Source organism: Leptonychotes weddellii, chromosome 3 (genome assembly GCF_054177405.1).
Source record: "Leptonychotes weddellii isolate Sample4059 chromosome 3, ASM5417740v2, whole genome shotgun sequence".
NCBI lineage: Eukaryota > Metazoa > Chordata > Mammalia > Carnivora > Phocidae > Leptonychotes > Leptonychotes weddellii.
The window spans coordinates 133784467-133806475 of record NC_138371.1 but is presented as its reverse complement, the minus strand read 5'-3'; the positions used below and the strand labels follow the sequence as shown (position 1 = coordinate 133806475).

Below are 22009 nucleotides of genomic sequence, written 5' to 3'. Positions count from 1 at the left end.
GTTCATAAATTGGGGAATTTTGAATGGTGCCATTGTGTCCAGGGAACAGGTTTCCAAGTCTCAAGGGGTGCACTTTTTTATTTGTTTTTTTTTTTTAAATCTGCCAGGCAGAGAAACCAGAAACCTTTGCTAGTGATTGAGCACGGATGACTAACCCCGAGGAAAGTGGCCGACTTTAGGTTTTAACTCACCTTTTCCCCTCAGTTTGTTTTTCCCCCCTTGTCTAAAAGATGTTCAAATCTGGTATTTGGTAGCATTTCTTTGGTTTCTTCATCTGCCACAGCAGCAATCTCTGCTGTTCTATAGCTCAAAGATGCAAAAATCCTTCCCTCTTCATCATAACTGTCTTCCCTTATCTCTAGTGGAAGCCAGGTGTTGGCAATCATGGCCTAACAGATTTGGAGAGCTTTAAGTTGACACCTTTCCCAGATCAGAGTTAACCCCACGATGGAGTGGCTTCTTGGTTTTGGGAAAATGACTTGAGGAATTCCCTAAGGAAAAGTGCCATTTTACTATTAAAAAAAAAAAAAAGACATCATCCATGCAGCTGCCAAATTCAGGGAAGGTTGATTTTTTACTTTATGTTTTCAATTAGTGACTTGTTGTCATGGAAACCATGCTTCAGATGATTCTTGAACTTGAATGGCTGGATGGGATCAGGCAAAAGCCCTCCCCTTTTTAGGCTCAGTAGTCAATGTCTCTCTCTTTGGTTATTCTGATAACAGAATCACATAAAACATCTATAAACATGTAAAATAATAGCATGGGGCAACATCAATTAAAACTGAATATTCAATAATTCATTCTTCAATTAAGGCTCTTTCCTTTTTTCCTGAAGCTGTAACCTTTCAAGTGTTAAAACAGACATAAGAACTAAATCATTTAGTAAAAGAAATCTTTTCTAATTAGCAGTTTGTGATACACTAATGAAAAAAAAACCCAGGATTTGAAATTTCTTTTTGGTTTTCAATGTTTAATATAGAAAGCAAAATGAAAGGGCTACATTTGGAAAGTCTATTCAAGGTGAAATAACTATGGATTGAGGCGCTAGCCTTCTACGGGTGTGTGTGTGTTTCTTTTGTCTCTTGAGTAGGGAGGGTTGGGGTTTATCAGGGAAATAGCATAGCCCACTCAAGGTTCCTGGCAGCCAGAAATAATTAATCTATATTGAGACTGCCGGCATAGTGTCCGTGTTTGCATATGTGACTAACCTGTGTCAGAGCTGGGAAATTAAAACCTCTAACCATAAGAGCAGCTCATCTTTAAAAAGGAAAAATCAAACACTCAGGCACTCTGGATTTATTTGCTGACCTCTGTTTGAATACAGAATTCACTCCTCTTCAGAAATACTATTATGCAGCATGTACACTAAGCTCTCTGTACGTGTCTGGGTTTCTTTACTCTCCGGGTAATGGGGAATTCACTTCCCTCACTACCTCTATTAATGCTAATTCAGGGACAAGAGGCCCATAGGAGAGGGAGCAAAGTAAGCCTGGTCAATTTTTTTTTTATATTTAAAGAACATACTGGCTTTTGTTTTTTTGTTGTTTGTTTTGGTTTTGTTTTGTTTTGTTTTTGCTAGTGGAAAAAAAGTTGACTTCAAACATCTTTTCAATTAATTCAAACTGAATGTAAATTCATACTAAGTTTTCTGTAGCTGAAGGGAAAACAACTACATTATGTTACATGAGATACAGCAGATGTGACATTTATGTTGCATGATACACATATATCACGGGTCCTGAAGTATGGTAATATTTGTAGTTGCTGTGTGAAAAGGTAAGTGAAATTATTTGGCTGACAATCAGTGAACCAGACTCCTCATTATTGTAATGATAACTCCATTTCTTAGTTTAGACAGATCATCTGACCTTTCTGTGACTTGGTTTCTTCAACTTTAAAATGGGAAACCTATCTGACCATTTTTTAAGTTCCCAAAGACATGTATTAAGGCCATTTGTGTTGAAGCACTCAATATATTTTGATGAATGAATGACTTTGGTATTTTCTTTTGCAAATTGAATAGTGACAACTGTAACAGCTTTTTTTTTTTTTTTGGTAGGGGGACAACAGTGTTTGCCTTTTCCCCCCTAAAAATCTGTCCTAAGAAACAGATTAGGATGAGATACATTGTCTGTGGTCAGGTAGCCACCAGGTTATAAGGTATGTGGGGCCAGAGAAGACTGGTAAAATGGGAACACAGGACTGCTGCACATTTTGTGTCTCTTTCTTAAATACAGATCTCTATTGAAAAGCAGAAGGTTTCACTGTTTCTTGCCCAGAAACAGTATGCACAGCGGACAAAGATAATAGAAAAGATGTGATGCAGGAGGGCACCTCTTTTGATTGTGAGGCCAGAGAGAGTTAGTTAAACAGGAACAGGGTTCTTATCTTCTATCTTGTAGCCTTTACTCGTACCCTGCCCTCTACTTGGAGGTAGAGCAAAGCACACTTTTCCTCTCTTAGAGAGGTGCCCCTGAAGGTCAAACACAGTCAAGAACTAAGAAGAATGATGCTGGTGCCTCTCCCTCACTGCTGTGTGTCATCTGTGCAGAGAGAAGTTAGCTGAATATGATCCCTTGAAAACTAGTGAGGAGGAAGCATATTCATATTTAACTTGAATTCAAGTGAGAAGTAAGCACTAAGAATACTGTGCTTTCTTCCTACGTTGATTTTATCTGCTTCAGAAAATTAACAGCCTACACTGAAATCAGGTAGATGAAAAATATATTTGTTCAAACATATTGTGCTCTGGAGGAGAAAATTACACACACACACACACACACAGGTACACATACACATACACACACCCCTATGTTTTAGCATATGCCCCTTTTTGTCTCTTCCTTTTCCAGCCACATGTTTAGTAGAAGAGAGTCAAAAATATTTTGGGACAGGTGACACAATGAAATAATTAAGGGAATGGGACCATCGAGGAATGGGGATGTCACATCAATCTTTGTACTCTTTGCAGCTGTCTGCTCTGACTTGGGGTGATATGAGCAGCCTGGTCCTGCTCTGATGACTCTCAAGAGTATACCTTGGGATGGTCACCAGGGGTGTTACATTGTACACTCCCTTTCCCCTGTCCCTGTCCATTGGTGGTGGTGGTGGGGTGATATGTAAACCAGAAATGATATAAACCAGAAATGAAACTCAAGGAGATAAATAATACGTTAAATCAAAGTTCCCATTTTCTTTGGGAACTAAGTTTGTTTTTTGCAACCTGCTACCAAAATGCCTGGGAATTCAGATAAATTCATAACATGCTAAGAGACTACCTTGCTAATAGTCCCTTCTAAACATGAACCAGGAAGAAGCTTCTTGTTCTTAATTCATTTTAACCCATGATCTGTTTGCTTAGCTCAGAGATGACTGGATCAAGAATTAGCACCTGAGCCAAATACAGCCAGCTTATGAGTTGGCCAGCAGCCTTGTCAGGTGGTTTAATGAAGTGATTTGACTCTGTTCAATGCAGATGCTGACGCTGGAGGGCAAGGAACCAAGCTGGATTCTCTCTTACTGAGTAGAATAGGGACATGTAGAGAGGGACACAGACAACCAACTGATCAAAGGCTAAAAGACACACAGAGAAAAGGCAGGCGTGAGATAATGAAAGCCATGTAGACAAAGAACATGAGGTAGAGAAGAAGAAAGAAAATACAGTTGACCCTTGAACAACACAGGGATTGGGGCTTCCACACCCCACACAGTTGAAAATCTGCGGATAACTTTTGACTCTCCAAAAACTTAACGACGAATAGCCTACTGTTGACCAGAAGACTTACCGTCGTTAACATAGTCAATTAACACATATTCTGTATATGTATTACATACTGTATTCTTACAATGAAGTAGGCTAGAGAAAAGAAAATGTTACTAAGAAATCATAAGAATACATTTACAGGACTGTACTGTGTTTACTGAAAAAAATCCATGTATAAGTGGATGTGTGCAGTTCAAACTCACGTTGTTTAAGGGTCAACTGCAGTCAGAAAACAGACCAGACCCACTCAGAGTAGAAAAGTGATCTGTGTGGGGCGCCTGGGTGGCTCAGTCAGTTAAGTGTCTGCCTTTGGCTCCGTCATGATCTTGGGGTCCTGGGATCGAGTCCCGCATCGGGCTCCCTGCTCAGCTGGGAGCCTGCTTCTCTCTCTCCCTCTGCTGCCCCACCACCCTAGCTTGTGCGTACTCTCTCTCAAATGAATAAATAAAATCTTAAAAAACAACAAAGAAAAGTGATCTATGAGAATAGCGGGGGCTAGATTATGGTGTGTGGCCAGTAGGTTATGTTGTGTGCTATGATGGGACAAAAGGCATCTTAATTTTCTATGAAACTGGTTCCCTTGATGGCTGAGAAGGTTTTCTGCACTCCCTCATTTCCCCTTGTGTCCTCACAGCACATCTCCATAATTTGAAAATTCTCAGCTATTCATATTTCAAATATTTATTCTGTTCCTTTCTCTCTTTCTTCTCCTTCAGGTATTCCTGTTATGTGTACGTTATATTTTTGTATTTGTCCCACAGTGTTTGGATATTGTATTCTCTTTTTTGTTTTCGGTTAAAAAAATCTCTTTGCTTTTCAAATTGAGAAGTTTCTACTGACATATCTTCAAGTTCCTGAGTTCTTTTCTTGGCTGGGTACAGTCTACTGAGGAGCTCATCAAAGGCATTTTTTTCATTTCTGTGACAGGATTTTTGATTTCTAGTCTTTCCTTTTGACTCTTTCCTGGAGTTTCCATCTCTCAGCTTACATTATTCCCCTGTTCTTACACATCATCTCTTTGTTTCATGAAAGACCCTAACATACAAATTATAGTTAAATTTCAGGTCTGATCATTCCCAATACCTGCCAAATCTGAATCTGGTTCTGATGCTTGCCATGTCTCTTCAGGCAGTGTCTTTTTTGCCTTTTGCCATGCTTGCAATTTTTTGTTGAAAGCCAGACGTGATGTCTTGGGTGGGAGAACTGAGCTAATCTGACCTTTAGTGTGAGATTTTCTGTTTATCTGGCTAGGTGTTGGGCTATGTTTACTGTTGGCTGTAGCTGTAGATGTCAGAGACTGAAATTTCTTGTGGTGTCCTTGCTTTTGTCATCTCTGTTGTCTTTGAGTCTTCTCTGTTGTGTTTGAGTTTTCCTGAAGGCTCCTTTGTAAATAAGGTCTAAGCCATGCAGTTCTTTTTAGCTGTACTCCTCTGTTATTATTCAGGGGCCCTATTTGTGTGGTGCAGGATATGCACGTGGGGGTGGGGAAATCATTTTAGTGCCCATGATTATGTCTAAGTCTCAATTTTATTTATTTATTTATTTTATTTATTTATTTTTTAAAGATTTTATTTATTTATTTGAGAGAGAGAGTGAGAGACAGAGAGCACGAGAGGGAAGAGGGCAGAGGGGGAAGCAGACCCCCCGCTGAGCAGGGAGCCCGACGTGGGACTCGATCCCGGGACTCCAGGATCATGACCTGAGCCAAAGGCAGTCGCTTAACCAACCGAGCCACCCAGGCGCCCCTCAATTTTATTTTCTTTACCCACCCTCGGGTGAGACTTAAAGCCTAGAGGGCGCTGGAATTGGGTATTTCCCTTCTTCCACATCTGTTAGACTCTGATAAAACCCAAATCAGTTTAGCTTTTCCCTCAAGGAAAGATTTTGTTAAGTAGAACAAAATGCTCTAGGTATATTTCAGAATGGTTACTTCTCTCTTCCTTTTGGAAGCATGAGGAGATTTTTCCTCAGTTTCTAAGAACCTGGGCGGAGGGGCTACTGGAGTTAAAACTCAGAAAAAGTGTGGGGGACACCCCAAAGGCTGGGTCTCCAGGGGTTTTTATTTCTTATGCTTGTCTATGCTCACTCTTCAGCAATTAGTCAGTTACCCTTAAAGTATCCCTAATGGATGCTGGCTCTAGCTGAGGTTTCTCCTCAGTATCCAGTGAGCTGTGATTCCCTATATCTGCCTGTCTCTCCAGGGTTTGGGGTAGTGTTTGCTCCATGATCTCAATTCTCTGGTAGATTTGAGAAAAGTTGTTGGTTTTCAGTTTGTTCACCTGTTTACTTATTGTGAGGATGGGAGTGATGACTTCCAAGCTCTTTATATGCTGGACCGGAAACCGGAAGTGAACCCTGTCACTTGAAATAACCTAAATTCCCCTCTGTCCTTTGCAACCAATAAAAGTATAAAGAACAAACATTGTTTAAGCCACTGGTTGAAGCTTGTTTGTTCGTTTCTTTCTTTAAGTCCTAACATGATCCATCTTATATTTGAAAATTCTCTTATTAGATGTTTAAAAACTTGTCTTTATTCAGTATGAGCTGACGCAAGTAACTTGACTCATTTTTTCCTCAATTTCTTCATTGGAGAGACAGAAACAGAGACAGAGAGAAAGATTGAGCTAATACATAATCAGGTAATCACAAAAGAACCCTACTGATAATTCATGCATAGATGGTATTTGAAAAAGGTGGGGTGCTATATAAATTTATATAATGTAATCTTGCATGCCACTTTTGGACTATTTTGAACGAAGCACTTTTATGCAGAGTATTGAAAAAACATTTTAAGGTGATATATTTTAGCGTCATTTTCTTCCCTTAAATTCCTCTGCCCACCTCTCATTTTTAGATAGGTCATTATTCCAGAAAACTCTCTCATGTCTACAATTTTATAAGAATAATATATGGGCAGCTATACTCTTGAGAAAGTATTTTCTTATTATCATTTTTGACAATAGACCTGTTCTATAAAGGGAGTCTTTGAAATAGAAGCTATAATATCAATCATCATTTTAACAATGTAATTTATATACTACAATAGGGAATCTATCACTTTCTCTGCATTTTGGTTTGTTTTATACATTTTCGGTGCCAATACTTTATTAACACCTCTTACTTTTTGTACTAAAGTGATTGTTTTCATGAACTTATCAAATTTTATCTCTCTATGCACTAAAAACATGCTGGTGAAGAGGATCAACTTACTAATTCAAGTTTATAAAGGATGAAGCATTTGCCCTTGAATTTATATTATCGTGATCGCTTTGCAGTGTCTTCAAAGAGAAAAAAAAAAGTCCTTCAGAATAGCACTGTTTGTTTTTCTTTTTGTTTATTTAGCCACAAAGTAGCCTTGAAAGATCGGCTATCACACAATCCTGGAGATATTTTTTTTCTGTTTATTTATTTATTTTATACCAGGGGGAGGGAAGGATGTGTATAAAGAAAAATAATGAGGTATGACAGGTTATTTGACAGTTTGCTAACACAAATTAACCTTCTTTTAAGAATGGCTGCATGTGAACATCCAGTTTCACTCCAGCTTGACAACATAGCCTCTGTTTGTGGGACTGTCCTAAAAGAAGGTAAAGTTTGGAAGGTGGCAGTGGCAGAGAGCGATGACACTTCTGCCTAATCTGAGTGCTGTGAAGCTTTCCATGAACAATACGATATTTTTGCTTGGTTTGGGATCTGTCTATTGATGTGCTCATCTCAAGAGCCATCTCCTGAGGATAGGAGTACTTTGGGCAAGAATGCCGTTTTTCCTTTCTTATTTAATGGTTGAAGAAACTAATGCACAATGAAATGACGTGGCTGAGGCAGGGCAGTAAAATTGAGATCTGCACTCACTGTGCTCATGTTTGAATCCTGTTGTTTCGCCATTAGCCATTGTCTTAGTCCATTCTTAGCAGCTCAGGCAGCTATAACAAAACACTATGGGCTAGATGGTTTATAGACAACCACAATTTATTCTTCACAGTTTGGGATACCGGAAAATCCAAGATCAAGGCGTTAGCAAGGTCACCTTCTGGTGAGGTCCCTCTTTCTGGTTCATAGCCAGTGCCTTCTCACTCTGTCCTCACACGGTACAAGGGGTTAGAGATCTCTCTGAAGCCTCTTTTATAAGGGCACTAATCCCATCTGTGAGGGCTCTCCACCCTCATGACCTAAACACCTCCCAAAGGCCCCACCTTTCAATATCATCACGCTGGGCATCAGGATTTCAACATATGAACTTTGGGGGGACATAAACATTCATATCATAGTAGCCGTTTCGCTTATGGTGTTCTTGAGTTCAGAATTAATCTCTCCTTTCTCTAAACCTCTGGGCTCTTTATATCTCTCTTAAGGCACACACCACACTATAGATTATGTATTACGTATTCATGTATGTCTTATCTTCTCTCCCAAGTCTGTGGGGTCTTTGAAGACAGAAGAAACATATCCTTATTCTTGTACATAAAATGTCAATGACCCGCAAAGCTAATAATAAAAATAAGTTATCCTCCATATAATAGTTGTATAATTTAAGCAATTATTTCTTAAATGCCATAAGAATGAGAATTCCAAATAGTATCTTACTAACATGTTCTAACATATCTTTTTCTGTTTTGTTGTTGTTGTTGTTTGCTTGTTTGTTTTTAACATGAGAGGAAAAAGTCGATCCATGCTGAAGTGAAAGCCAGTGACAAACATGAGGAAACTTACAGACCAAACTCACCCTTCCCTCCTATACCTTGGACAGCAAATTTCTGGGATCATAAGAAATGACTTTTTTAGGATGCATATGATTCAAAAACAATTTCTTATAGCATTCAGCAGGGGAGAAAATGAGTCCCAGAGCTTGCGGAGGCTTTATCTCAATTCTGAGTATGCACTGCCTTGTCTTCTATGTACCTAACCCTCTCTAGGCACATGTCTCTAACATCAACAGCATAAACCTCAAATAACCCAACTCTCATCTTCTCCTGATCCCATCCCAATTCATACTTATCAGGTGAAAAACTGATATCACCACTGTGGTCATCATCAGCTTTCCTTTTTTCCAGCATGTCAGCATCTGACCTCTCCCCTACCTGACAGTTAGGTTTGAGGGATTTGAAGTTTAAACTATATTTTATCTCTGTACCTTCCTGATATTGGTAATAAAATAGGTTGGCTGGAAGACAGATTGTGAATAGAAAACTATGTTTCTCTTAAACTGTGAACTGGGCTTTATACTCTTAAAAATCTAGCCTGAAAAATGACTTCTGCTCTCCTGGTATGGGGTAACTGCAGTTCCTGACCATTTTCATTTTGCCTGTTTGACATAATACCAGTGGTAGAAGCAGAGAAAAGTGGCAGAAGTTCCCTATAGGATGTCTGCCCTTAGGTGTCAAACACAGAGATTAGTTCCAGATTAAATTTACAATGCCCTCGCTATTGGCTAAATTTCTATTTCTTTTTTTTTTTTTTAATTTTAAAAACAACTATTTCAGGTTACATTTATTTTTATTATCAGTACATCCTGTGGACTCAATATATTTGATTATAGCAGGTAACCTAGCAAATTAGATATCATAACACAGATGGTAAATATCTCACCAGTGTCACCAAAGTTTGGTGAGCAGGGTCTGTTTGAAATACGGTAAGGGAGGGGCGCCTGGGTGGCTCAGTCGTTAAGCGTCTGCCTTCGGCTCAGGTCATGATCCCAGGGTCCTGGGATCGAGTCCCACATCGGGCTCCCTGCTCAGCGGGAAGCCTGCTTCTCCCTCTCCCACTCCCCCTGCTTGTGTTCCCTCTCTCGCTGTCTCTCTCTGTCATATAAATAAATAAAATCTTTAAAAAAAAAAAAAAGAAATATGGTAAGGGAGAATAGATCTAATTGAGTAGAGACAGACTTTGTTGAGTAGAGAAATTTGCAATGTCACTTATGCCCACTCAGAAATCCAAAATCCTAAGAGCAGAAATTTACTAGAGATAGCAGGAGTGTGAAGGAAAGGTGAAAGGACAGGTGTGATATTATTGTGAAGATGTATTAAGTGTTATTTGGCCTGATGTAAGAAATAAATGACTTATTTCTGATTTAGGTCAGACATGTTGCACAGGTCTAATATATTGTAAAAAGGGGAATTTCAGATATTGGGGATGCATAAAGAGACGCTCATCCAGCTAGTAGTACCACCTCTGACAAGTTCTTTATGTGTTTTGTCTCAAAACGTATCTCCCAGAGTTACTGAAAGCAATTGGAAATAATGATGACTCTGTATTTGAGTAACTCAGAGAACATTTTTGGCAGAATAGAAGGTTATGCATCTGGGGGAGACATGGCAGTATTCTTTCAAGGTATATGATAGCAAGGAAAGGAAAGAGTAGGTACAGTCATACCTATTCCCTGGATTCTGGGAAAGTAGATCTCAACATGTTCAGAAACATGATCAGCATGATTTCCTGGCATGAAAATCCAGAAGGGCAGCTGTCTCAAGAGGAGTGTGATAATTGAAGGCTTGTCATTTAGAACAGAAATTGGAAGTACTGAATATGGCTCTGAAGATGAAAGCTAGGATGAGTGGATAGAAGCTAGAGGAAAACAGATTTTCAGCTCAGTGTAAGAAACAACATTCTAACTTTTAGAACTGTCCAAAGATAAAAATGGGCTGGCGTGGGAAGTAGAGAGTTATTCATCACTTGATGTAGCCAAGCATAAGCTGGATGACTTCTTACCTAAATATTCTGGAGAAGAGTTGAGCCTCAAATGGGTAATTGGACTAGGTGATTGATGATTCTTTTCCATACTGAAATGTGCCGATTATTGACAAAAACACTTACTATGGTACAGCTCAACTGTTCAACTCCACAGTGGGTAACGGTGTTCTTACAAGAAGTACTTCTTTAAATTGCACACTGTATTCTTCTACACTGTTAATAATTACTAAGAATTCCGGTTAAAAATTCGAATTTCCTTTTTTCTTCAAAGTACACACAGTTAGCTTCTACTGATGCAACTATACATACACGTCATCTAATGGAGCACACCATGGAAATTGTGTTGGCTACTGACCTAACTATAGTCACTTCAACAAGATAGAGTTTTGTTTTTCTCCCACACAAATTAAGTCTGGAGACAGATGCTGGTATGGCAGCTCCAGAAAATCATCAGAGACTCAGCCTCCTTATATCTTTCTGTTCATCATCCTCAAAATCACTAAGTTGACTCTCAGAGCTCCAACCATTCTATCTTCATTCCAGGAAGGAATAGAAAAGCAAGGGGCAAAAGGGTCTCCTGGAGGACTCTTACATCTCAGGGGACACCTCTGTTTACAGATGTGCTTTGGAAATATAGTTCTTCAGCTTGGCACATTTCCCGGGCTTCTCTTATTAAGCATGAAAGGGAGAAAAGCAACTTCCAATCTTTGCTATAGGCATCTTATTTCACGTTTTCATAGTTGGACAAGCAATGACTTCTTTTCTTTGTACGGATATAATTTTCAGTGACATATAGCCAAGGTCTAACAGATTCATAGAGCTCCTGAGCAAGTTTATAATTTGGCATCCTTTTAAAAAAATCATTATTCTTTATTTGTTCAACAACTATTTAGAGGAGACACCCTTAATGAAGAAGAGGGAGATGAGGGGAGTAGCCGTAGGTGGGCCCAGGCTTCCTTCTATAGACTTGAAAGAATCGGACCTGCCCCCTAATCTATTTACCCCTTTCAGCAAGAGAGAGGGCCTAAGTTTCTTTTTTTTTTCTTAAGCAGCTAAGTTTCTTAATTGGTCTTTTGAATTTATCAATGTATTCATTCACTTATCCTGTAATCTAATGGTTCTGTTGAATAGTTACCATTTGCTAGGCAGTGTTCTAAGCACTGGGAATACGGAAGTGACTGAAATGGACAAAACTTCTTATCTCCATGGTATGCACATAAAGTACTCTTCCTGAGAGACGTTCTAGGGAAAATATTCTTTCTTTACATTTCATGTGATGTTTTAGCTGCCTGCCATTTATAGATTGGCAGCTTCCTCAACTCTTCAGCTGGCCCACCCTTTTATCTAGCTCTCTACTTGATGGTTGTCTCCACAAAGAAAATCAGTTAAGGTGATAGTTCACACCCCCCAGCTCCCTTTAGCCCTTTATCCCTCAGAGTCCTTATGCACCCCTCTGGCAGTTCCAAAACTCCTGTACACACCCACGTCATCAGACCTCTTCTAAGGGTCATACCCTCCAAAATTACCTCTCTCTCCTTTTCCCAAAAATTCTCTTAAAAAGTACTCATTTCAGGGTGCCTGGGTGGCTCACTCAGTTAAGCATCTGCCTTCGGCTCAGGTCATGATCCCAGGGTCCTGGGATCGAGCCCCGCATAAGGCTCCCTGCTTGGTGGGGATCCTGCTTCTCCCTCTCCCTCTGCCCCACCCCACTTGTGCACACTCTCTCTCTCTCTCAAATAAATAAAATCTTAAAAAAAAATTTTTTAAAGTATTCATCTCTTGTCAGGTGTTAGGCAATTTGGTTACAGTGGTTTTTTAAAGGTCATAGTTATTGTTTGTGCCCCTGTGCTAAAGCTCATTGAATCCTCACAAGGAGTCTATGTAGTTGGTATTAATATTTGCAACTTAACAATTAGGAAATTGAACCTTAAAGAGGTTAGAAAAACATATTCAAGATCATTGAGTGGTTTGCTGGACTCTAACTCAATTCTACCTGGCTCTGAATCCCCACTTCACTTCACCACTACATGCATATGCTCAACACCTGATGAGCTTTATTCCCTCAGAAAGCATTTGGATTATATTTCCTTAAAAAGGTTGCCTATTAGCCTAAATACCTAAATGTATATGATATATCATTTTCCTTCACTCTCATGTTGTTTTGCAAAGATCTATTGTCCATATGAAGGCCAAAGTGCAGTTGGCATCTATTCTTCACTCTTTAGGAAGGTGAATGTCAAAAAGTTTTGAGGAAAAAAAAAAAGTAACTAACCCTAGACTGATGTAGGTAGCAGTTACAGATGACTGGAGTTAGTAGAGTAAGCTTTAAATGGGGCAAAGTTTGACATCAAGAATAATGAGCTGAACTGAAAAGGAAGAAAGCTGGGGCAATGAAACAAGGTTAGATTTCAGAGATAGGTAGCTCAGAGCTTCTGTCTTGCCTTCACTAGCTGTAAAAACACATGTTACTATGTCATTCCAATTATCAATTTCTTCGTATTCCAATGGGAATAATAATATCTGCTTCTTAGTCATATTGTGTGAACTAGGGATGATATGCTTAGTAAATTTTCATTGAATTTGTCTGTGGTGGGACCTACATATCAGCATTAAAAAAAAAAAAACACCTCACGTGGAATTCCAATTAATAAATGTTGAAGGAAATAGGGAAACAGAAACTCATTTCTGGACAGAGACCACAGCAATAATTGTTGTAGATAAGATCTAGTGATGGATGTCAAAATAGTGGGTAAATGTTTGATGAGAAACAGGATTTGTGTGGTTTCAAAGTATCAAGATATTTATTAACTACTGAAGGAAAGATAACAACTTTACAGTGGAGAAACCCGTTAGATATGACTAACCAAGTTATCAAAGGTAGTATTACCAAAAATAATACATCAACATTATGAACTCCTTGATATGATGCATTGAAAAGGAAAGGTGTATCACTTCTGTGGTATTCTTACAAAAATGCATCACTTTGTTCTGATCATGAGAAAAACATCAGACAAACCCAAATTAACTCCAAAATAATGGATTAGTACTCTTCAAAAGATCAAGGCTATGAAAGACAAGAAAAGGCTGAGGAAAAATCACAGATTGGACAAGGCTAAGAAGAAATACCAGTTCAATGCAGTCCTGAATCAAAAAAGGAAATTAGTGGAACAACTGGTAAAATTCTAATAGGACCTATAATTTATTTAATAATATTGTATCGTTAATGTTAGTTTCTTGGTTCTGATAATTGTATAATGGTCATGTAAGGGGTTAATGTTATAGGAAGCAGGTGAGGGACATATGAGAACTCTCTGTATTATTTTTGCAACTTTTCCGTAAGTCAACAATTAATTCAAAATAAAAAGTTTAAAAAATATGTCTCCAGTGACTCTAATGCATAACCAAGAATGAGAATCTCTGGTTTAGAATGTACTAAATTCTAAACAATTGATAGCTATTACCAAATCTGGCTAAATGTCATGCACGACCAATCTGTTTTACTGCTCAGGAAGCATGGTTCATTTTTTATGTTTGCCTGACCTGGATTTGTCTTTCCAGATAGTGATAGCTGAATTTATTCAAATATAACATAGTCTTGAAAAATATAAGTATAGTCGAAGGGACTTTTTACATGATTCAACTTTAGAAATTGAATGTTTTTCTAGATAACAAAGGAACAATGAAACACTCCCAATTTCTCAGTCAAATTTTCCACATTAAGAATGTGAATGACCTTCACCTCTGTACAACCCTTGCTTTAAAGCCTGAGTTCTCTCATTCCTTGCTAATTTTGTGATTTTTGATGAATAGGATGGGCTGCCTCTTTAAGTTTCTCTCATAGGAAAAAAAACCCAACACAATAGTATCTGTTAGTCATTGGACATTTTCTAGGGTAGAACAATTATCTTAGTTTGATTAGCAAGCAAGGAAGGAAGAGGAGTTAAGGAGGGAAACTTCTGTTTATTCTCCAGGCCCAAATTTAGAAATTCAGATTATTTCTCTTAAACAGAAAATGTTAGGTAAAGCATAAGTATTTTCTTAAGCGTGTGTCACCCGCAAAAGAGAGTTTGGGAAGGAAGAACAGAGTAGCTGTTTACCTGTTTGCAGAGTTTTAAAATAATTACTTGCATAGTATTCAAGACTGTTCAATTTACAAAATTAAATAATTTGAAATAATAATTTCACTCAAGTTTATAGAAGAGTTTAAAGCTCTTCTTCCAAAGAATCTTCAAATAAAAAACTGGTTGCTTATGCATTGAAGTGGAAATGGGAAATTTAAAATATTTTAATTGAAAATGCTTCATTTTTTTCCCCAAGTGACAAAGACTTAACCTGTAGAAGCAAGGGGCTCTAAAGCCAGTAGTTTTGAAGGTGATATTTTGAGGTTGCTCAATATCTTCATATTCTTTTTCCTCATCTGCAAGTAGGGCTAATAATAGTAACTTCCTCATAGCATTCACATAAGGAGCAATAAGATCATGTTTTTAAAAAAAGGCCTAGCGTAGTACCTGACACATGGTAAATATTAAATATATGTCACCAATTTTTTTTGTTTTTTGTTTTTTCCAAGAAGGATGACAAGAGAAGAAAAAAGAAGGATGAGTTAAATAGAAAATCTGCACCTAGCTCTGGTGGAATCCCTAGATAGTGGCCTGCACCTACATCTCCCTATCATTTAGCCGGGACTTTTTGACTAGTTCTTGACATATATTGGGCGTTCGAGGATTATTATTGAATAAATTAATATAATCATGCTCTTGCAAATGCCCTCAATTCCTTTGGTCCTCTATTTCTCCTCCATCTTGAGCCAGCGATAATCCCTATTGACTTGAAACCACATACCTAGCTTTTCCTTGGATATCCTTGAGTATCTGCATATTGCTAGAGAAAGTGACATGACTGGGCTGACTGCTTTCACGTTAAATTAACGCATCTCAAATGGACCTTCAGTAGTACTCAGAAATTTTTTCCTCAGTAACTTTGCTTCCCAGCAAGATTTTAATTTCAAGTGTTCTCTCTTTTCACACCTCCCACCCTCTCATTCTTAGCTGAATACTTCACTTCATTTTTCATTCAGAAAATAGAAAACATAGAATGAAAACTCCATCTGCCCACAACTAAATCGAGAAACCTAAGTTCCTTTACCCCCAACTCTGTTATGTTCCCACCTGTTACTATGGCGGCCTGTATTTCCACTGAGGCTTCGAATCCTATCCACTGACTCCCAGTCACCTTTACTGATACACATCCACTTTCCTACATCCTCAATCTCTCCCCTTTTCCTTCATTATTTCCACGCACATGTAAACATGTCCCATTACTTTCCATCTTAAAACCTAACCTTCCATGGATTTGACGTCTCCTTCAGCTATTGTGTCATTCTTCATTTGTCTTCAGAGCCCAACTTTGTGAACGATCAAGTCTTATTTTCTATCTCTGCTTCTTTGCCTTCTGCTTGTTCTTCATCCCACTCTAATCTGATTGCACCTTCACCATTCCAGTGGAGGTGGTAGGTTTGTAGTTTGGTGGGTTCAGTGTAGTTCAAAAAGATATATTAGGAAAGCCATTTGGGGGGCACCTGGGTGGCTCATTTGGTTAAGCGTCTGCCTTTGGCTCAGTTCATGATCCCAGGGTCCTGGGATCGAGCCCCACATTGGGCTTCCTGCTCAGCAGGGAGTCAGCTTCTCCTTCTGCCTCTCTCCACCCACCCCCCGCTTATGCTCTCTCTCTCTCACTCACTCTCTTTCCTTCAAATAAATAAAATCTTTAAAAAAATAAAAATAAAAAAGGAAAGCCATTTGGCCTTAAATCCAAGCCATAGTCTCTAGTTTAGATCCATCAGTAAATGATAATTTGATTTCTAGTTCAGAATCCCATTCAGCACTTGGGAAAGGAAGAAAGGAAGATCATTTTATTGAACCCTTAAAACTGCAACATCTTTACAGGTTGGCTAGGAACACTGAAAAATAGACAAGGGCTAGAAATTGGGACTCAAAATAATATGGAGATAAGATTTTCTAAATGACTGGTTATTTGGCTTTGGTAAGTAGGGATCATGTTGATTTTGACCTTGGTGAATCACAGTGGCTAAATATGGCTGATGTCTCAGAAGCAAGGATAATTTTGGTTAGATGTGGGCCTTGGTAAGCACAGGCTTTATGGACAGGCTGGGACAGCAGATGCTGACCTGAGCCTGGCAGGTGCGGCTTCCACCTAAACGGCATAGTCAATGCCTGGATTAGATTATCTGGAAAATCACCCTTTTCATCCTAATTAAGATTTGCCTCAAAATAAGCAGAGCTTTAACATATGGAGTGAAAGTAATTGGAGTTGAAGAACTCAAGAAATTGACAGAGAATGTGTCAGATGGCATACAAAAATGGAGAATAGGACCCTGAGTCGAAATAGCAGTTCATAAATTTGGTTGGGATTTTCCATAGAAGATCAAGGAATGTTTTGTATAATTTTCAATTATTTCCATGAAAAATAACAAGAATATTTTAAAACAATTTTGGTGTTGAGAGTGTGCTAGATATTTGGAAAATTTACTCAAATGAATTACATGAAGCATCCTAATCTTAATGGGTACTGTTGGCTCATCCTGCAGCTCTTATCTTGAATACAGTCACTTCTCACCATCTCCACTGTTTCAACCACAATCCCAGGCATCCTCATCTTTTACCCTACTGCTGCAGTAGCCTCCTGGTCTCCCTCATATGCTTGTCCCCCTAGAGTCTATTCCTCTGCACACCAGCCAGAATGACCTTTTACAAATGTAAGTCAAATCATACCATCTCCGGCTTAAAATCCTACAGTGGTTCCATAGCAATTAAGTTCAAATCTGTATTACTTACCATGATTTGCAGGGACCCTGCATAACCAGTCCCAATCATCTCTTGTCATCTTTCCTCCTGACGATTATGTGTCAGCTATGATCCCAGACCATTCTCTTATCAGAGATTTTCCATGTTTTATTCCTTCTGCCTTGGAATGCTTCCTCTTCCGTCTCCTCCCGTCTCCATCCTTCCAGATCTTAGTTCAAATGTCATCTTCTTTGAGAGGCATTTCCTGACCTCATTATCAAAAGCAGTACCTAACCTCAACCTCTCATCTTGTCACCTTCTTATGTATGACCTTGTGTTCTTAATTTCATAACCCTTATCACTCTCTGAAATCATCTTGTTTATGTATTTGTTTATTGTCTGTCTTGTCTCACTAGAATGCAAGCTGTATGAGGACAGGGACTTTGGTTCATGCTTGTGCCCCTGATATCTAAAACCATGCCTGACAGACAATGACTCTTCGTTGTGCTGGTGATGAAGCTACTCACCTCTCAACATCAAACTCATCTTTCCATATTCTGCTTTGTCCAGCTGGGGCTGGGACCCTGCAAATCACATTTCTCCCTTAGAGTTGGGTCTGCCAGTTATGCCTTAGGCTCTGCCAACTGGGAGCAATGGAGGAAAATTGCAAGGAGTGGGGAAGGAAAAGACCTACCTCTTCCTCCTTGTTTTTCTGGTGCTCCTGTCAGCAGCACTGCAGTAGCATTGCTTTGGCGGGGACGGTTGATTCATGACAATTGGCTCCAGTTTGCAGATTTCACACAGCCTGAACCAGGCCCAGCATCTTCTCTCAGATATACCAATATCGTCCTGCAGTACCCTTCTCAAAAGACTGAGTCCCAGCTTTACGGGGTCCTTGTTCTAGACCTGTCAGCCAGCACCATCCAATAGAAAGAAAATGCAAGTCGCTTATAAAATTTTAAGTTCAAGTGGTTACATCAAAAAAGCAAAAAAAAAAAAAAAGTAAAATAAACATGTTACTTAACCCAGTGTACCCCTAAATATTGTCATCTCAACACATAATCAATACAAAAATTATTAATGGGATATTTTACCTTCCTTTTTTCATACTTAGTCTTTGAAATCTGGTGTGTATTTTATACTTTTGGTGCACCTCAATTTGGACCAGGGGCATTTTAAGTTGCTCAAAACCAAATGTGGCTGGTGGCTACCATGTTTGACCATGCGGCTCAACGCAGTTTAACATTCCTAACATCTCCCCTCATTTTCCAGGCCTAGAGGACGGCTTAACTACCTGTGATGCCTCCACGTTTTTGGTTTTGTAATACCTAATTGATCATTATTTGTATAAATTCCTTTTGTTGAAATAACTGGCCTGCTTTCTATTCCTTAACTGGATCCTACCCAATTCTTTTGTCCAATAAATGAATGATGCTGCTGGAAAAATAAGATCATTATATCTTAAAATGCTATACAGATGATACAGTTCAATCATCCATTTGGGACAGGGTAAAAGAACTGAGTACTACTGAAAAATCAGAGCATGGCAGAGCGGATATGTAATCTGAGATCTGCTCATACAGGAGCAGGGGACATTTTGTCTTTCCTTTGGACTGTGGAACAGTACAATTTTGTCACCTTCCCTCTCTGCTCCCCATTATGCCTCCCATCACAAAGAGAGATGTGACTATTATCTGATGGATTTTGGCCAAGGTTTTTATAAAACCATGAGATGGGTTTTGGAATTGTCTAGCACAAAGACAAAATGAGGTATGTAATACCTTTGCCTCTCACAATTTAGGTGAATTTAAAAATGTTACCTTTTGTAGGCTCTATTGTCAACTACATCTGTGTAAAGCTTAGACAATTTAGATTAAAAAACAAACACACAGATAAACAAAAAACCTAACCATTTGCTTGATTATAGAAGCCTGGAAACCAATTTAATTGTATTCAACTTTTTAACGGAATTCTGCCAAATTGTGTGTGTGTGTGTGTGCAAATACTGCTTGGGTGGTCAGTGTATTTTATGTTAGGAGTTCCTAATGTGAGTCAAATGTTTCTTTTTGCCATATGCCGAGAGGCTACACCATATCTCCATTTGGTTTGGTCAAATCACTTTTGAAGCAGGAGGGTGACAGCATGGACCAGCTCTGACTTCATAAAATCAGGGCAACAATTCTTGCCCTTAAAATGTATTGGGGACGAAAGGGCTCTTCTCCTAGATCCTGTTATAGATGCTATGAATTTCATTCTCTATTGTCTTATTATGTCCCTTACCCTCTCTTAACCTTTTTGTTCTTTGCCCTCTTTTTCTTCTGTCACGCTCTCGTATTCTCCTGCTGCCTTTTCTCCACTTGGAATCATTATTCTTTTGTTGCTAAAGGATATACTTCCCTTTAGGACTTGTAGAACATGCCTAAGCCAACACAGATGGAGGAAAAGTCTTTCTTTTTTGGCCACTTTTCCTACCCCCCACCTTCTTGCATCTGATCTCTCATCTTTCTCTTAGACCTGCTTCAATTTATATTTCTCATTATAACTTTCTGTAACTTTCCATCCCTTTTGCCATTCTCCAGTCTTTCCCCTCCCACTAATATAAATTTTCAGCACTTAAATCAAGACTTTTCTCTTCAAGGCAGTATGTGAACTTTAGTTAATCCTCGGTGTATGCTCTTTTATTACCACTGCCATATAAGGCAGGAAGGAGATTGAGACTTTCCCAGCTCCCAGAGGGGTCAATTTGGTGTCTGAACTAGAAGTCTGATAGGCCTTATGCTTAGTTCTTTATTAAGACCAGGAGATAAAGGCTCTGTCTCTCTCACATAATAGTTCCCTGGATTTATACAGTGCCCTTTTCCTGAAGATCCGAAAGCATCTGAACGCAATTTGCCAACCGCCTCAGAATCCAAGGAAATAAATGTTTACCCATATCTGTTTGCTAAACAGAATCAGAATATGTCAAATAGGGTTTAGTCAGTGGGACCAAAGCAAATGTTAAGTCTCCCTCTTCCTGTCTTTCATTTTATTTGGACCTTGCAGGGAATATGTGTTTTTAAGAGAACTCCGCATTTGTACTTACTGCAGGCAGATGCTTGTTTCCTTGGTATGCAAATCAGTAGCTCTGGGAGATACAAATCTCACAGGCTGAAAGGATTTTCTGTGGGCCAAAGGGCATATACAAATTAATTGCAAAGCTGCCCTATGACACTGTTGCGAAGTAGGTTAGCAACTTGCCCGAAGTCACATTGCTTCTGAATCCCGGGCCTGAGAGAAGCGTATTCTCTCTGGAAGCCTTCCCATCGCTCCACACTTGGCTGTCTGATTTCTCCTAACCCGTGAATCATCCCCACGGACGTGCTCCCAGAATGGTTTCAGCTGCGACTGGCAGCCGTTAATTGTCCTGAAAGGGAGACCCACCGCTGACTCCGCTCCAGAGCCGGGCGCAGCAGTTCCGTGTGCCTCTGCGGAGGGAAGTTTCGGTTTCCTCTGACCTGAGGGCGCCCAGGGAACTGTCTTCAGCGAAAGCCGTAAAAGTTCAGCTTCCTTAATGAGGTTAGGCGCCCAAGGCGCATGCGCGTTGCGTCGGAGAACTGCGAGTGGCAGAGTGAACGATGAGGCTTGTGTCCCTCCCGGGCTCTACATAACCCACGGCCTCTGTGGGACCTTCCCGTGGCTGCTGTAATAAGGCATCCCAAACTTGATGGCTTCAAATAGGAGAAATGCATTCTCTCACAGTTCTGCAGGTCGGAAGTCCCAAGTCGGGATCACTGGGCTGAAAGCAAGATGTCGGCAGGGCGGGCTTCCTTTGCAGGCGCTAGGGGAGCCGCTGTTCCTTGCCTCTTCCAGCGTCTCGAGAGGAGACGCAGGGGTTCCTTGGCTCGTGGCCTCATCCCCGCTTCCTCTGCCTCTGGGGCCACTTCACCTTCCCCTCTTCTGTATCAAGTCTCTTGCCGCCTTTCTCTACAGAGACGTTTGTGATTGCAGTTAGGACCTGCCCTGCTAACCCAGGAACATCTTCCCTTCTCAAGATCTTTCACTTAATCACATTTGCGAAGATGCTTTTTCCACATAAGGTCACATTCACAAGGGCCCTTAATATTCTAACAAGGTAGGGGCTAGGTCAAGGTAGGTGTTTAATTTCTAACCGCTCTAAAAATAGCGTTTTGTTTTGTTTTAACAAAGTTTTACCTCAAAAATTTAAGCCAGTTTCTTTCTTTAGGGATGTGATGCCAATGAATACTGGTCAGAGAAACTTAAAATCCTCCTGGTGTTTATTGTACAGTTCTGATGTAATGGTTGGAGAGTTTTCTGGTTTGCTCATCTATTTGCCAGGCTATAGCCAAGGGTTGTAATGTAGAATATTGTTTCTCCCAGACTCAAACCTATTAACATGCATTTACTGGATTAGTACTTTTGATCATTCAAAGGGCCGTATGAAAATAAAGTTCTTTGAGTATTATGCAGGTTAGTTTGTTATGTGGGGTTTGGGGAAGATTTTTCTTTATGAACAACTCCCTTTGTCTCTTCTCCCTTCTTGTTATGTAACTGATATTTTTAGTACCCCATGGCATTTATACCTTATCAGAAGTCTGTGTTACTTTTATTTCCTTAAAGGAGACTATCAGGGTGGTATGTTTGTTTTATTTTTGATTTTGTTTATATTTTTAAAAATTAATTTATTTGAAATTGAAACATAGTTGGTATACAATATAATGTTAGTGGTAAGTATACAACGTAGTGATTCAACAGT

The 22009-nt window shown here is 39.4% G+C and overlaps 1 long non-coding RNA gene across 1 annotated transcript in view; it reads right to left on the bottom strand.

The window, feature by feature from the left end:
• Nucleotides 1-20905, bottom strand: part of LOC145720661 (uncharacterized) — a 104238-nt gene extending 83333 nt beyond the window's left edge. Inside the window, exons 1-2 of the long non-coding RNA XR_014143806.1 lie at nucleotides 20339-20905; nucleotides 17951-18162 (exon numbers count right to left, since the gene is read on the bottom strand). This is a non-coding gene — a long non-coding RNA (uncharacterized LOC145720661). The remainder of the gene's footprint in view (nucleotides 1-17950; nucleotides 18163-20338) is intronic.
• Nucleotides 20906-22009: the final 1104 nt, after the last annotated feature.